The sequence below is a fragment of the Cotesia typhae genome, unplaced genomic scaffold (assembly GCF_013202065.1).
Source record: "Cotesia typhae breed Kobodo isofemale line unplaced genomic scaffold, CoteBio_Ctyphae contig_11, whole genome shotgun sequence".
Lineage (NCBI taxonomy): Eukaryota > Metazoa > Arthropoda > Insecta > Hymenoptera > Braconidae > Cotesia > Cotesia typhae.
Window position 1 is genome coordinate 4,303,649 of NW_027423711.1, and position 18,806 is coordinate 4,322,454.

The following is an 18,806-nucleotide window of genomic DNA, read 5'->3' on the forward strand; positions in this document are numbered from 1 at the left end:
AGGCTTATAAAATAACAAACACCTTGAAATAGTAGGAGTCTAAGTAGCAGAACTACTAGAATTATTATTATAAAAATATGCATGCTTAGAAAAAAAAAAAAAATATGACCAAATCAACAGCACAAATAAAATATTTAATGCGCTTTAATTTAATTTTAATTATTAAAGTTTGAATGGTAAAAGAAGCTATTTGGCTAAATTTAAATCTCACATAGCCATCTACAAGGGAGGAATCAGACTGGGTAACTTTACAGTGATCGGTGTTGGAGGGATATTTTGAAGCAAGGGTGTTTGGTACCTTGAGTTACAGATGGTCACGAATATTTGTCAGTTTATTTTATTTTTTTTTTAATAATAAAATAATAAATTTAATGATTTTACCTTTTTTGTTACAAATTTCTGGGATTTTTCGATGTCTTAAAATAAGTTGGTTGCTGCTGTATTAATTTATTATTATTTAATCAATTTTTGTTCTTCATAATAAAGCCGAATGAACCTGCAACAGATCAATTATTTTAATTTTTTTAATTCTTTTGTAATTCAGTAATTTATGAACTCTAAAAAACTATTTTTTAAAAAATAAATTTATTATTCTTAGAAATTGTTGATAAAAAAAATAAAAATTAAGTTAGCTGACGTCAAATAATTTTTCAATAAAAAAAAAAATTCTAAAAATTTTTAGATGTCGGCTAATTTAATTTTCATTAATTTTTTAAATATTAATAATAATTAACCTTATATTCTGTGAAAAATATAAAAAATAACAACGATATTGCAATTGAATGACATCTGATGATTTTTAAATATTTTCTGACAAATAAATTATAAAAAAAAAATTTATTTAAAAAATTCTGCCTTAATAAACTTCAAAAAATAATAATTATAATTTTTTATAAATAATTTTCTAGACCAAGTTTATTATTGAAGAAAAATAAAAATATTGTCAAGTGTCTGAAAACTTCAATATAAAAAAAAAAAAAAAACCAACAATTAATACAATAATTACCTCATTACCTCAATTGAATTTATTTCTCGTCGCATCTTATCTAACTAGCATGTCAAATCTTCTTGAATTACAAAGAAAATCATTCTAAGTAGCGTCAAGTAAACGTAATTGCAACGTTATTATTTGAGGTTACAATCACAACCAGCCGGCTCGACTTCCTATAACAAGATAAAAGCGAAATTAATAATATTTCCCCTGTATTCCTTATTTACCGGCTTGCAGTACAAACTGCGCACTTACCAGCAGCCATTTTGATTGCCGTTGTGGCATGAGCTTCTTCTTCGAGCCGGTTGGTGCGCAGTGGCGCTCTGCGCATCGAGAAACTGCGCAGAAGTTTACCGCGCATTGGCGCGCTGCGCAGAAGCCAGTGCGCATGTCGAACGACCACCAGCAGAGATATCGCTCGCGCAAAGCGTCGTAGTTGTGTTGTAAACACATTCTGGCTCAGAGTTCGCGCTCCGGCTGCCGCAGCGACACTATTTCCATCACACACACACACTCACAGACACTCACTCAGTAGCAACGACACTCTTGATCGTTATTATTACCAGTGCTATTATTAATTCTCGTGTACATTGCAGCCGTAAACATCTAATGACATTGCGAGTGTCTGGTGAAGGACAATCTTCATTCTCCGAGTGATTCGACCAATCACTGAAACTCTAACTGAAGCAGCTCATTAACTCTCGGCAATATATTTATTATCGTTGATGTAGTAGTTGTCAAGTTTAAAAGAGTGCGGTGTTTATGTATCAGTATCAAGTGTCACCACGTGATCCGGTGCCAAGGACCTCACGGACAATAACAGTAAATGGTTCTATCCCTCGTACTCGCTGAGTGTCAAGTCAAGTGCCCGGTATCTGTCTCTATCTATAAAATGATTTATATTTTTATTGATTATTTTTTGAGTTACAATATTAATAATTATTACGTTGATATTTATAATTATTTTACGGAAAACAGTGCGTTTGTGCATCGAGGCAGCTGCCATTTTAAATTCCAATGCTGCTGAGTAGAATTACTCCGCTCAGCTGCTAGATTTATTTATTCAGTGTTATGTTTGTGCGTTTATTCGACCATTGATTTATTGACAGTGGTTAGTTCACGTAGTAATTTGTACCTGCTGTTAGGATTGTCATTGTCAACAGTAATTGTATTTTTATAAGTTTACAATTACGCGGGAAAACACCAGCCGACGTTTGAAACTGGACCGACGACTTAGGTGAGTCACCTTTTGGAGTTATTTATGCATGTACTTATGGATTTTTATTCATTGCGGAATTTAAAATAAAATATCAAACGCTTGATTATTTTTATTCATGAGAAAAATATTTTTAAATTCTAATTTTTTTCTAAAAAAAAATTATTATAAAATTTCAAATTCTTAAAATCCTATTTTTTAATTTTATTTTTAATATTCAAAGTTTTTTAATGAAAATTAATTGAGCAAATATTTGATGACATTAAAGTTAGCTGTCACTTGACAATTTTTTAATTTTTCTTTAACAAATAAATTTTTTAAATGATTTACTGATTGCTAACTTTAATGTAATAATTTTTTATTGTAATTATTTGACAATTTTATTTAAAAAAAAAAATTATCAAACGTTTGCTATTTTTTTTTTCAATTATTTTTATTTGACAAAACTTTAAAGTATGCAAAAAATTTTTTTTTTTATATTACTAATTCTTTGCATTATAACTTAAGTCTTAACGACACTGATAAGAACTGGTTTTGTCGTTGTTGTCGTTTTTAATATCTTATATATAGTAAGATTATTAAATATTCATGACTTTTTGTTTTGACTAATGCAGTGTTAAATGTTTGTAAATTATTTACATAAAAAGTAATAAGATCTTTTTGGGTAGTTAATAATTATGATAGCTTTCAAAACTTTGTTGTTAGTAAATAATTATTTTATTTAAAATATATCACTCCGACATATTTACAGTAAAAAATTTCTTTATTTTAAAATCACTATATACAATATTGAATTTCATAAAAACATAAATTTTAAAAAATTCACCCCGGTAATGGATTTCCATTTGAATATCTCTTGAATATATTTTCCGTTATAATTTATAATGGCAATTTTTAAATGCTAATTAAAAATAAACATAGAAAAAATAAATCACTGAGAATTATTTATAACTATCTTTGTGATTGTGAGGAATGTATTTAAACTCTTTGACTCTTTTATTAATTAGCAATGTCAGTGCCCTTTGTTCCAAGTGAAAAAAAAAATCGTACCGTATTATATTATAATTCAAACACTGAAGGTATAAAGATCGTGAAATATAATCCGAGAGCATTAATCAGGAATCCGTCTAATTAAATCAACGATCGCTCCTGAAAAAGTAAGCGTATTTTTATTAATTATCAAAACATTACAGTTTAAATACCTTCTAACGAGTTAATCCTCCGCTGGATTTTAAGTTATATCAAGTGCAGCTAACTGTAAATAAAGAATAATCTGAAACGCAAATTTCCAATCAAGTTTTCTTAAAAAAAAAAAAAAAGCGTATTCGTGTTGGTGGTTTTAATTTGGAGCTACCCAGAAATCAGCTGACCGTTAACCCGATATTTTTATTCAGTTGTTTATTTATTTATTTTGTTCGATAATTTTTTTATTACCCGAGAACCGAACGAAACAAAGAGAGAAATAATACATTCGCTTAGTATAACGAGCGGACTTTTTATTTTCTTGTAGTTTTAGCTTCACCAATGTATATAGTCTAGTGTTTCGAGTTGAGTTTGCTCACTCGTAATTTAAACAACATTTTATTTTTTTCTATTTTAAAATTTTTTATTTTATTATTTATACGAATACTTTGTACATCTATGTACGTGTGTATGGATGGATTTTTAGTCGCTTTTGTAATAGTTGTGTGCGATTGTTACGATGTTTGTTGTGTGAGCGATCGCGCGAATAAAGATAAAAAAAGGATTCCGAACAAGAGAGAAAAATTGTCGCGTATTGCCAATGCAAGGTTGTGATTGTAGTTCACACTTGTGCTCTACAGACTGTACTATGCTGGCTTTACTTGTATTACCTCAGTATTTAGTATTAGTATTGGGAAAAATAAATACACTGGTCTATACGTGGGTGCGACATAGTAATAGTCCAAGAGCTGTAACTGCTGCATAGATGACATTTAGTCCAGAGAAGTGTGCGGTCCGTGTACATGGTACGGGTGTACTCAGTTCAGATGGGAATTGGATTCTACGAGGACGGAACCGTTTCTCAATTAGTCACATTGTTCTCTTATATGATACTGCTGTACAATCTAGTATCATAAACTAAATTCAGCTTAGGTGTATATACGCTGACCATCAGCTTTTTTTTTTTTTTTTTAGTTCTTTGCGGTAAAAATTTTTTACTTGAATTTTTTAAAGTTTGAAAAAAAATTAGTTTAAAATATTTCAAGTTAAAAATTGAAATAAAATTTTTTACATTTAAAACAATGATAAAATATTAATTTTTTATTATTTAAAAAATTAAATCAATTTTTTTTTATTCAAAAATTAATTTTTATTTTTATTAAAAAATCAGAGAAATTTTATACACCTCATCGACTTTTTAGAATCCTAAATTATTATCTCTTAAATAATCCTTGACTTTGACCGCGTAAATAATAAAGCAGCCATAAAATAAATTTCTAAAGCCGTTTTTACCGACATTAAAATTTTTCAAAGACACCTAATAAAAAATAAACAGTCACCTCTAATCTCTTCTATCTCCCCTCTCTTTTAATATTAACCAAGCTCGCAAAAACAAATCTCCCATGGATTATTCAGCTCCAATTAAAGGATATATCCCTCAAAAACAACTAAACAAATTTAATTAAAACCCAAAAATATAGATTAAAAAATTCCAGGTTGAACTTAAACTTTATCGACGGGCTTTGAGCAGAATAATTAAAATATCAAAAGCAAAGCCATTGAGTATATCCTTGTAAAAATAAGAGAATTAATCCGTATAAATATTGTAGGTGATGTATAGAATAGTTAAAAGTATAGATTTTAGATAGACTATCTGTAGTATCCTGAACGAGGATGAGGGTGAATGTTGAGCTCGACTCAAACTGAACGTTAAAGTGTGCCCGTAACCTAGAGGGTAGTGGAGGGTAGTAATGTAGTAGCTTGATAGAAGTAGCTGGTGGTTCTGGTACGGCCAGAACGGGGTGCTGGTACTGTTGGAGTGTAGAAGGTAGAATGTAGAATGTAGAATATAGAATGTAGTGAGTGTGCCGGTGGTTTAGCTCGTAAATAACAAGTAGACTCGGCTCTTGGTTTTATCGTTACGTGCGGCTCTTGGGACTCTCGGTATATAGCCCGGTTAATCCCCGGAGGATTTAAAGTCCGTTCGACAATCACGCAACCAACTTACTCTACCTACATGCCCCGGAATTTCTGTGTGAGTTGCGGCTGCCTACGTTACATTACATCCTATACAGTACATACGGCTCAGTTTATGTAAGTACACCTATCTGTACTGAGCTTCTCTATCTCTACCTCTATCTTTGTCATTACTTCAACCCTTTCTACTTACCCTTTGGTTCATGCCGACTTCAGTCCTAGTCCCGTTCTGCCTCCACTTCTATTTATGTCGATCTACAACCTCGCGTGTACATATGTATCCTCCGCACGAGAAAGAGTTGTCTGGCTGTGTCACTACACGTATACCAGGGAATGGAATCAGCTGACTGTTATCGGCCTCTATTCCTTGAGGCGCATTTTATACAAAACGATGAATCATCTTGTTATTATACCGAGAATTGTTTTTTTTAATTAAAATTCTAATGACTTTTTTATTCTTTGTATTTAAAAGAAAAATTTTTTTCTCTCTCTAATCTTTAATTTTTACGCTATTTTTTTCGTTGGTCTCAGAATTAATTATTTTAAATCAACCAGAAAAATTTTTGGTAAATATTTACAAGTGGGGTCAATGATTTTAATTTTTATTTTTTTGAACGAAATTTATATTTGATTTTATTGATACATTTTTTTTTTTTGAAAAATGAACAATTAAAAAAAAGTTGATTATCACAATTTTAACAAATTTATAAATTTTTTAGAAATATTTTCCAAAGCAATAATCTTTATCAAAAAAAGTTTTCATGATTCCTTAATTTTGACGGCGATAGTTTTGACCTCTTGATTGTAGAGTCAAATCACGCAGTTCATCTAATCTTTATAATCCAACTCGGTGAAATAACGTTTCGACAGCGATAACTTGAAAGCCGCAATAAGAGAACACCTCACCACATCGTACTAAACTTTAGTATATTGTAGTATATAGTATATAGATAAAGTATCGAGTTTAAGTAGCAAGGGATAATCGTCTTCGAGTATGTCAGCAAAACTTTTGATCTACGTGACTTCAATCATCGAACTGCACTCAGTTGTGCTTTCGCATATCGGGTATTGGCTTTGATTTTTTTTTTTTTAAATTTTTTTTCAAACTATAATTAACGAGTGTATCTAATTAATTAATTTTTCCACATGTGTTATAGCTCAAAAACTTGAAAATAGTTACAATTAAAAATTGAATCTTAGTTAAAAAAAAAAAAAAAAATCTCTGCTCCTGCAGGTGATAAAAATTCAAGCTACACTCTTCTGATAAAAAGTAATTGAAAAAAAATAATTAACAGAAGCAATAGTAAATCCAATTAAATCTGTCTATCGTGGCATGATGCAGTCTACTAAGTGATTGATGGAAGACCGCGAACGTTAATAACTAAATCATGTATTGGAATTATATTTCGGTAAAGTAATGATGAAATTGAGTACCCATCTATATATATATATATATATAGCACTCAACTTCGGCTTCTATCCATATAATACTCAACATACAACATACAACTGAATGGGAGAAAGTAGAGCATAGAGTATGTATAACCGCGACATTGCCATATTACATCAAATGCCTTTTATGTGTAAAGCCGATGACATAGGAAATCAAATCATGAATCAGAATGATTCGTTCTCTCTCTGTGTTTCTCACAATATCGTCTTTCCTTCTCTTAGTAATAGTTTTAGCCACCCTTTGACATATAATCGCACTTATTCAGGTTTCTCTTCATCCCCCTTTGTCTCAGAAATTCAGTATATCTGTCTCTGTCTTTCTCTCGGTTCGTTTTACTTTATATATTGGCGTACTCGTCGAAATAGCAATTACAAACTCTACTAGTTCTCGTTAACTTTACCGTGCACCGTAACCTTTACAAGGAAGGAAAACATTGCGAATGTGTAATAAGCATCTCACTTCTTCTATTTCATCCCGTATAAAATAAAATAAAATATATGAAAGAATATATGCCTGTGGATGTATATAACAGCAATTTCGCGCACGTACCCTTTTGACGTTCAGCTCGTACCATGATAAAATTTAACACATAAAACTGCTACGCATTCTATTTTTCATTACAATTCTCTTTGTTTAAATTTTTTTCCGCATACTTTGTTCTTATTGACGAAATTAAATTCATGCTTTATAACGGTGTTATTAATTTACTATACTATTCATCCCCTTTTTTTCACCCCCGGTCACAGTCTCTGTCACCATCTCTGGCTCTATTATCAAATAGAGCGCTAATATTTTTCATTTAAATAATAATTTTTAGCTGTTACTGGCAATAAATATCTTTTATATTTCTTTCATTGTGTTTATTCCAATGAATAGAAGAATTATATTGTTGACTGTTGAGCGAGAGGCTTTATTTGCCTGGCATTTTCCATATAAATCAATCACGGGCTTTCAATCTAGTTTAATGGAGTTTATCTGTATAATACCGTGTTCGTGTTGGTATTTCTAAAGGCATATTAATATCAAAATGCCTGCAAGTACTGCACTCTATAATATTCTTTGCTGTGTTTTTTTTTTTTTTTTTAATTTTAAACTTTTATTTCAATTACGGATAAATTTCTCCAACGATTACCGATATATTGATAAATACAACCACAAACAATAAACTTATTGTATTATTTACTTTAAATAAAAAAAAAATTCATTTATTGCGGCTCGAACTTGCGACCTTAGACTTTTTAGTTCAGAGTATAAAGTATTCTTTATTTTTATTTATATTATTTTTTCACGATTTTTAGATATTACCATCCGCAAATATAGAGACTATGATTTATTCATATTGAAGATAAAGAGGCAATAATTTAAACGGCAAATATGTACTGATCAAATATTGAAATGAATATATTTAGTCTTTTAGTATCGATTATTTTATTTTTGCTGCATTTCGTGTTCAAATTTATTCATACCTCGAAAAACATGCATCGCAATCATCAGAATCAATTACCGTTGATTACATTTTTTGTCGTATAGCTCTATAATATCAAAAGCGTAGTCAAATTTTATGACATAAATCAAATCGAACAATTACTCTTGAAATGACGATTTAAAGTTTAAAAATAGGAAAATATATATATATATATATATATATATATATATATATATATATATATATATATATATATATATTTATATATATAAAAGCTTTTTATGGATTCTGTTAAAAATAACTTTAGAATAAAACCAGCGTTGCTCTTACTTCGTAAAAAGGACATAAAAGTTGAGAAAATAAGCTTTTATTTCCATGCTTAACTTGTTCTCAGCAAAGGTTTTTTCTTTCTGTTACTTCGTCTGGTTTAACGACGGCTTTTATCCGAAACTTTCATTTAATTTGATCATATCTTCTAATAAGTCGATTAGTTTCAAAACGTAACATAACACGGGACATAAATTATCATCAAATGAATAAAATAAAATTACATTTTATAAATAATATTCGGCTGTATTTCAAATTCGCTTTTGCAATAATTAATTATAAAGGGCATAATTTAACTACATACAACCACATAGCAATAATATATACTTTGATAATTACATCGAAAAACCCGCAAATCACTAGTCGAGATATTAATTATGACAAAAATAAATTATACCCTCTATATACTCTCATAATGATTATATTATTAATTGATGAACAATGTACGTACAATTTAATTTGTATATCCTGAAACCATAATGATAATGATGATTAATTATTTAAGTAAAATCTCATCAAAACTTTTGACCAAAACTTTCCTGCATCAATTTCCCCACCGGGATTTTAAAAAATTGATATTTGATAACTCGACGCAAAACTGTTGTAAAAACTTGGTAAAAAAAGACATAAATAATAACAATAATTAAAAAAAAAATTATAATAATATTGAGAATGAAGACGAAGATAAAATATAGAAATTTCCACCGGTATTAATTTCAGAAATTCCTTTAGTTAAACCGTTAATTGATATGCGAAACTTGACGCCTGGAAACTTCAGACTAGTCGAGATTTGTTTTAGGTGCAATCTTGCTATGCTCTTGGATGTCTTCTGTTGGTGTTGAAAGGTATGGTAGGAATCAGTGTGATGCCGGAGATAGAGGCTCGCTGTAGAGGTACAGCTGTGTCGGTTCTCACATAACCAAACTCCTGTTGGGCAGAGCGCACACAAGGACGAGTACTGTTACGTAGAGTGGTAGGATGAGGCCGTAGAAGGGTTGTTGGATAGAATAGGATAGATGTTATAGTTATAGTGAGCTTCTAGAGCAAGGATGAGCTGAGCTATTAATGATTGAGCGGAAATTATAGACACGCTTGTACCTTCATGAGCAATAACATCACCGTGGATTCGATGTACAGAGGTTGTAGTTACAGGGATAGCATTAAACATCCGCAACAGCTGAACATTTCGCTCTGCCCAAATTTGGCTTCTGACGTTAACTGCCTGTAATATCTGCTCCAGATTCTCTTTATTATTATTATCATCATGATTATCATCATAATTCCTGTAGATTGTGTGGTGAAAAGTGAAGAAAAGTGTTAAGCATCAATACAAACACGAGCGTGTGTACATTAATGATTTTATCGCGGATTCTGGTAATCCCATAATCGGGTAATCTTGTAATCTTGCATGTAGAAGGCACTTTAGGTGGTTTGGATCTGGATGCGATGTGGGGAACTAAACCTGGGTAGTTGCCACCCTGTACCTATTATATAGATTGGAATTGAATTCATAAACCGTACAAATGAGGAAAATAGAGTTAGATGTGGAATGGCAAGGACGTTGAACGCCATTCACCTGATTGGCTCAATGGGCTACGGTAACTATTACGCTATGTTGCTATTACTAACCCCATTGAATTATAGCTTCAATTCGTTAAATTCTCCGGTTATCATACCAATCTTCAGGCTAATAGGGACAACGAGTGATTTAATTATTTAGCGATTTAGCTTAAGGGTTGTTTATTATTTTTAAATGATCAAATTGCTATTTGGCTACATTCGACATGATATATAAAGATAAAAATAATTTTTTTTTTAATTTTTCAAACCACAAAATAAATTTAAAAAAACCATAAAAACTTCACAAAAATTGAGCTATGCATTTTTTTATTGATTTAAAATTTTTAAAATTATACCTGCAATTAAATAAAAAAAACTCAACTTTGAAGTGTAGGAATTTAATGAAAAAATTTTTAATTGTTTAGAATTAAAAATTTTTATAAAACAAAATTTCTAATATTGAATTTTATTAAAATTTTAAAAATTTACTTTAAAATTGTCTCTATCTAGTTTCAACACTTTTGACATTTTTAAAAGACATGTTGCTTTTTAAATAAATAAAAAAAATTTTATTGCAATAAAAATTATTTAAATAAAATCGACTAAATTGAAACTTTTTTAAAAATAAAGAAATTACATAAAATTAATTGAAAAATAAATTATGAGAATAAAATAAAAAATGATAAATTATATTGAACTTTCTTGGCGCTATTAAATATTGACAGCAAATAATTACTTATTACTTAAAAGCAGTTTGTATTTTCTTACTCGTTATATTTTTACTCCTTCGGTTTCAATTACACCCCCAAGGTATTGTTATTGTTATTATTATTTAAAAGAAAGGCAGGGCAGGCTGAGTACGAGGGGATTATATATACTTTTCAATTAAATGGAAGTACAGGATTTTCTGGGATATATATCTTTATTCTGTAGATGTGTGTAGACGTTCGATACCCGTCTTTACAAAAATAACAGCCGGAGGTAAACTAGTCGACTTTACCGTATATTTATACCTGCAATACTAATACTCCCCGATATATATATGTACGTGTGTATACTTTTATTCGGTTCGGAGCAGAGCCAGTGCAGCCAGATCAGGTGGAGATGTAATAAAATAAACAAGACGAACAAGTTGCAAGTAACGCTCACTAGTAAGTAATATACGGGATAGTAAAATGTGTAAACCAAGTGAAGATTTACTGCAGTCGAGTTCAGCGATTAGCGTCTCGTTAGTATCGCTCGTGCGTCGAAGCAACAAAAAATATACACAGAATAGAGTAAAATAAAATAAATATCAAAACGAGGAGATCCAACCGTGGAAAAAGCAGTAATGCGGAAAAAAATATCTCGGAAAAATATACATTTATTTTATTTTTTAGTTTATTATTTACTTTTGTTTCGGCATTTCATTCCGGAGTTTTTACTGGTACATCCAATGCAACAACCACGTTTAGCTCGCGATCATTGTTTTTACGCTTAGCGCAGTTTAGTTCCACACTTGGCGGTCTCTAGGGAACATTTATTTGAGACTACTGTATATGTCCGGGTACAAAATAAAGGACATTAGTTTTTTATTGCCAGCCACGCAATAAGGAGAAATTTTTTTTCGATAATAAAATATGTGAATTATTGTTTTTAATCAAATTTTTATTTTATTAAATATAACATAATAGTAAAAAATATTATTTTATTTTATTTATTTTTTTTTTTTACATTCTATTGAATTACGTAAATTAAAAAGCTCCCGGATTATTAAATTAAACTTTTTTCGGTACTCCTCGGTTAAATGGCTCCGCAGAGACTTGATTCCGTGCTCAGAATTGGTTTAGATGAATTTCAAGGTTTAAATGGATGTTCGGCTTCACTTTTAACTTCCCTCTAAATTCACCAGGCTGGCCTCGGCTCCTAAACAAGCTCAGGAAATTCTTTAATTAATTTTCATTGAGGGTTACCTTTAATTTTTAGTTCAATTTAGTGTCAAAAATTTGATATTTGAAATTTTTATTAATACACTGATAGAAAAAATTATTAATATTTAAGAAGCTTTATTAAATATTAATAAATATATCTTTCAGCGTAATAAACATTTATTTTTATTATTGAATAAAAAAAAAGTGTAAAAATTTTATTTAGACATTTTTTATGAGCTCGTAGCTTGAATATAGAAAAACATTTCTATGTATCTAGTAAATTGATATTTATTTATTTTTTTTTTTTTTAATATGGCAGGTAAAATAAATAATGATGAATGGAAATAATATTTTTTTTTTTTTTTAGCAGTCTAGAATATTAATTTATTACAACAATGTAAGTTAGATAGATTCAGTCGTAATAAATTTCCGAAGGAAAAAAAAGGTCATGCAGCATGAAATTCAGTGAGTACATCAACCCTGCAGTGTCGGCGTTTCAGTAAATTTTTTTTATTGACAAACCGGGAGTTGTCAGGCCTCCAGACAGTAAAGTGTATTGAAAAAACTACTGCCAAGACACATAAAACACAACAGCATAGCTGAGCAGTAGCAAGTGCTGACCAACCACTTACGATAGTGTTGAATTTAACATCCGCATCGGTGGTGATATACTGCTTTAGTTCAAGCTTGTGTCAGTCGGTATCTCTTTCATTCACCTCTCACCCTCAACCCCAACCCCAATTCCAGCTTCTAGTTGAAGCAGAGCTTGAGCTCACAGGCTGGTACACTATATATATATATATATATATATATATATATATATATATATATATATATATATATATATATATATATATATATATATATGATAGCGAATGTATATCTAAGATACCCGCTGTACTATAAAGCAACTGTAGCCAAGTCTTGAAGTAGCTCTTGTCCCAAGTAGTCTCGGAACGATACACAGATACAATGGGAACAAGAAGAGAGTCATGAGCAAGTGTTTCTGTGTTTAGTTGTCCGGCTCCAGCTACGTTTTAGCTATACTAGACTGTATTATACTATATTGTTGATGTTGTTGTTCCCGTTGTTATGTATTTATTTAATGCATGTATACCTAGAGATGCTGCAGATTAATCTTCAGAATTCCATAGGTGATACTTAACCCCAGTCAGTCAGGTCACTGTCTTCTTATGTCATCCAATGGCATAACAATCCAAAGATTTGCTTTTTTTTTTTACTTTTGTTATAATTAATATCATTATTATTATCAATTTCAAAATTTTAATTAATAAATAATAATAATAAATTTTTAAGTCTTTATTTAAAATTAAAAGTTTATTATTATTTATATTATTAAGAGAAATTTTGTGCTCAGGATGATTAAACATAATTAAAAATATTGCCTTGTATCTTGTAAACTATTGATATTTTTAAAGACATAAGCTCATCCCGATGTAACACTCATCGAGAGCTTTCATTTGAGTACCCACATCAATTTTTCATATATTTTATATATTTATATATATGTATATATAAAAAATATATGAAAATTCATGTGGGTACTCAAATGAAAGCTCTTGATGAGCGTAACATCAGGATGAGCTTATATCTTTAAAAACGTCGATATTTAAGAAAATATAGTTTAACAAAAGCCATTATTTAATAAAAAAAATAATTTTGTTTATTTATATTTCACAAGCCACGGCAGTCACATAGAGACTGCAAGGTTGCTAGTTATTATTATTATTTTTTTTTGAAGATTTTTTTTCAAGAAAGGATCGTGAATCAAATCTTGAGTCGTATTAATATTTATTGGAGTTGCAAGTTGTAAGACAGTGGTAGGAGGAAGAGAGCCGTGGTTTAGCTGTTGAAAGGGTTGGTTCCATTTAAGGTGTTTTAAAGGATGTGATTAAAAGGGTGATTGTGGGTGGAAATGGTGGGACGCTAGTAGGATGGTTATAGAAGAAAGGGAGCAAGGGAGAAGCTGACACCGGGTCGGGTTGCAACCAAAAAGGTCCCGCGTTAATAATTCTTGGTGGCGGTGGCGGCGCCCGACGTGGCGTCGGGAAACCGGAGATTTAGTGGAGTCGCGACGCTTTGAATTTGAATAACGCGCGAGACGATAACGGCTTTATCAACCTCGACCCGCGACATTTTACTTCGGTTATGCGATTTTCTAGCTCACTATCTCGTTATAACTTTTTTATTTTACTCTCGTCACTCCCGGCACTTTTAATGTCTGTTTGGGGCGCAAGTGCCAGTCTGCCGTAAGGAAATGCTTTTATCGCGACTCTAGTTCTGCTCTTTTATTTTTATTTCTTTTTTTGTTGGACTGTTGATCAGTGTTTTTAATAATCTCAGTTCATTTTTATTTATTTTATCGCTTTTTTTTACTGTTATTACTCGGGGAATGAAACGCTCGTTAAAAATGTTTTAATCCTTACTTTAAAACTTGTCAAATATTTTTGATTTTATTATTTAATATAGCAGAAGAGTCATTTCAAATTTTTCAATTAAAAAATAATTTTTACGAAAAAAATTTTTTTCAAGTCTTAAAAATTTATTTTAAGTCAATATTTTCAATAAAACTGATTTAGAAATTTATTTTAACAGTCTCAATAATTTTTTTGACTCATTTGACACAAACAAACCTTTCATTTGAACTTAATACCCATCGAATGTTCGCCAACCAATATCAAAGTCTAGAGCCGAGAAAACAAAAAAGTATTTCTAATGGAAGAAATAAAAAAAAAAAAAAAAAAATGGAGATAAAACGTTTAATATTGTTGAATGGAATAGGTTGGGTACAAGGTGTCCTAATGAAATGAAATCGTTAAATAGATGAGTTAGGGTAGTTCCTTTTGTTTTGGCGCATAACTCATACCAAGTTGATAATTGAGTGTGGGTGGTATCCGAGTTGTGGATCGATATTGTAAAATTTAACCGTTATGGGCATTCGGTTCTGGTGCACTAGTTTCCGTATGACCAACCGTTTATCGTCATGATGGTTTCAGTGTGTATATACGTGCACGTCGATATTATATATAATAGAAGAGAAGCGGTGTGTATTAGTCAGTATATTGTATACACTGACACACACACAAAGAAGCACAGAGCTGGAAGCGCGTTACAAAGTTGGGTCTAGTAGTAGAGCAGGTAGAATAGAGAGACCTGGCCGCGGTAGAAAAGCACAGCAAAGGCAGCAGTTTTCCACTAGAGACAAAGATAAAAAATTACCATACGCTATGGGTTTATGGACGCATATCGGGTGAGTGATAATATTTGAGGTGAAAAGTATCAGCAGTTTTCATAGCGATAGACAATAAGCCACCTCAGCAAGATTAAAGCATCTTTTTGATATTTGATATCAATTTTTATATTCTTTTTCATTCGGTTATGCTCCGACGATTTTTTTCTGCCCCCATCTTTTCTATTATTTTTATTTTTATTTTTATTTTTATTTATTTTCTTTTTTCTTTTATTAAACCTTTTTATTTCACCGGTATTTGCTTTCTTTTTGCCGGCTGAAACCATTCGTCAGAGCAAGCTAAATTTAGTAGGACATAAAAATTCGCGGATTTTTGAATCCACGTCATACCAGGCCAGCATCGATTTTATGGCCACAAGCTACCGATAAAATCCGATGCTTTACATTCGTGTGTTTTCTATGTAAAGCTTCACTTTATGGAATGGGAAAGTCAATGAGTTCACTTAATTTTTTTTCCCTTTTACCGAACAAGGTTTTAAACTCCCTTTTTTTTTTTTTTGTGTTTAATTGTTATCGGAAAATTTATCTGAAAATTTTTATGAATTCTTCAACTCGAAATAAATTCTAAAAAAATTTTTTTTTAATTTAAAAAAATTAATTGCCCCTTTTTTTAATGAAGAAAAATTTTAATTGGCGTTTAAAAATTAAAATGACGTAAAGAAAGAATTTTTCTTCTGTAGAAAAAAGATTTCCGTCAAAGCCAGAAAATTCAAAGTACTTTAACTCAAACTTTTTGATCTCTTAATTTGTTAGCGTAGGGAATTTTCATTTAAAATGAAAGTAAGAGGATGAAGAAGAAGATGTTTCATAAATATAAAATAAATTTATGTGAAATATTTATTTGTAATTTTATCAGAACCCACAAACGTCTCACTTAGCTCCGAGAGGTTTTAGCTAAAAAATAAAAAATATAAACCTCAAAATAAGCTTGTCTTTTTCATCTGTAATAAGATATAAAATTGAACAGGACACACTACAGAGAGAAGTGGCTGTGCCCGGGATAAAGCTTGGTGGATATAGAAATAGCAAGGGACGGTGTATGTTTCGATCTCTACTCGTATCTCTCGCTGGGAAAACCAGGACAGGAGCTGAGGAAAATAAATAAGTTAAATAAGTGAGTGAGCGAGAGAGACACTGGCAAGAGTAGAGGAATCCTTTGGAAAGAACTTGCCTCTATTCGATCGACAGTAGAAATAGCTCTACAGTAAACGAGTAGCACTTTGCGAAATTCGCGTTTCGATAACGTCGTCCTCCTCTTGGTTCCTACCAGTACCAGTAGTAGAAGTTGTTACTGGATAGCACAGGATCAATCGATCGGTATACGGTTCGACGCATTTAATGTTCCGTCCTTTTTCACTTCTATATACATTTTTTCATCCCTCCCCTCCTACCTCATATCCTCTACCCATATATATCTATTTCTATTTTAACGTTCTATCTTACTCGCCTTCACATTGATAGCCTGATAGGTTGGCGTGCTCCAGTCCTCAACAGTCACCTTTCTCATTTTGGTTTTTCCATTTTCCATCACATCACTTCATCATCCATTCAATCATAAAAGTTGAAAACTCCAAAAAGAATAATATAAAAAATTACACATTCACCAACTCGGCTACTAAAGTTGACATACTTTTTTCAATCGATATTTTTTGAATTAATCATCCCAAAATTGTTTTTTTAATTTCATATTTTTTTTATACAAGCAAACTACTTTTTAAGTTGAAAATTTCTTTTATAGGAAGTGAAAAAAGTTTGTAATGAAATAAAAAAATTTTAATTTCATAAAAAAAAAAATTGAAATTGTTAGTTGTTCAATTTTATACTCACCTGATTTTTTTTTAATCAGAAATCAAAATATTAACAATAATTGACATTTTCAAATTTTTTTGATAGCTTTTTTGCCTTCAAAAGTTGGAAAAAATTTTGGCTCATATTTTTTAATAAAATTTATATTTTATCTTTTTGATAAATTTTTTTTTAAGTCCCTAAAAAAATAAAATATTTGAAAAAAAAAAAAAAAAAAACATTTAATATCACAATTTTCTAAAAAATTTATAAACTTTTTTTTTTTAATTGTTTATTTTTTTTATGTATTTAAAAAAATATAACAAAAAAATTAAATAGAAATTTCGTTAAAATGATTGACCCTACTTATAAATATTTACCTAATTTTTAAAAAAATATTTTAAATATAATCTTTAAAGTTTTATTAAAAAAAAATTTTTATTACCCTTTTATATTCATTGAATTTCACAAGATAAATAATAAAACAGCACTAAAAAAGTAAATACGCAATAAATTTCGAGCAATTTCTTAAAGTATCTTAGCCCTCCCCTGAAATAAAAAAAAAAAAAAAAAATGAATAAAACAAAAAGCCAAAGGTATCCATAAGTATAATAAGTATATAAACGTATAAATGTATTTATGTGAATAAAATAGCAAGCGAGATCTGCTTACTAACCCAATTGCCTTGACCAATATTCGCTTACGCAAGCAAAGACTCGTCTCCGCGATAAAACTTGTATATGACAAGAATACATATGTGTGAAAGAGCAAATAAGAAATTCGCCGGTCTCCGGTGTAGGTACGGACAGGACAGGATAGGACAGGACAGGACGGAGAAAATATTATTTCACAGCGCCTGAATTTAACGTCTGGTAGGTACATGCATACATGTATAGACGTAGATATAGATATGGAGAACATATATTTACCGAGGCTATAACTATTTACCTGTACCATCCGGGCACGTTCGGTATTCGCATTAAAGTCCGGTGGCGCAAGTCTTACGACTACGAGTACGCGTGTATATATTGCAAAGCTCTTATCCTCTGGTCATATACATCGGGAATCTAGTGACCTCCACGTGTGTTATGGAAACGACCGGCTCTAAATATAATCCTGACCCGAATATCATCAGAATTGTCATTCCACAGCAAATATTATTGATCAACAAAGAGACCCAACCGGCGTACGAGTTCGCTGAGTGGAGCGAGTTCGTCGACCAACAGACGGATTGATGTATTCAAGCATTTGTTAGTTAATCCAAAATCAATTTAATCACACAATGGGAAAATTAATCTTCCATACACTCTTTTCATTACTTTATCGATAATTCTGAATCTACAGCCCTTCATTCTTCTCTACCTTTTTTCATTACATTTATTGTTTAAATACAATCTCCTGTAATTAATCGTCTGTTTGCATTATTACGACAAACACTCTTGTTTAATTTAAGCCTGCGAAATTCAAATGCTTGCACTTGCTGTTTTATTGTCGCTTTTTTAAAATAAATCCTTCTCGTGGTTACCTACCCAATTTCAATTTAAGCTCTTTCCACAAACGCTTTTATTATCCTATCGGTTGTTTTTTAATTTTATCAACAGATAACTGTAATTAAATGATTACAGTTGTGAAAAAAATTTTTTGATATGGTTAATTTTCAAATTAAAACTAAATCAGGCTGAACGCGTTATATTTGGCTGAAATTGAG

General features: G+C 30.6%; 1 long non-coding RNA gene across 1 annotated transcript in view; it reads left to right on the plus strand.

Annotated features, from left to right (window-relative positions):
- Positions 1 to 1,421: 1,421 nt before the first annotated feature.
- LOC141538018 (uncharacterized) overlaps positions 1,422 to 18,806 on the plus strand; it is a 160,215-nt gene continuing 142,830 nt past the window's right edge. The window contains exon 1 of the long non-coding RNA XR_012480992.1: positions 1,422 to 2,228. This is a non-coding gene — a long non-coding RNA (uncharacterized LOC141538018). The remainder of the gene's footprint in view (positions 2,229 to 18,806) is intronic.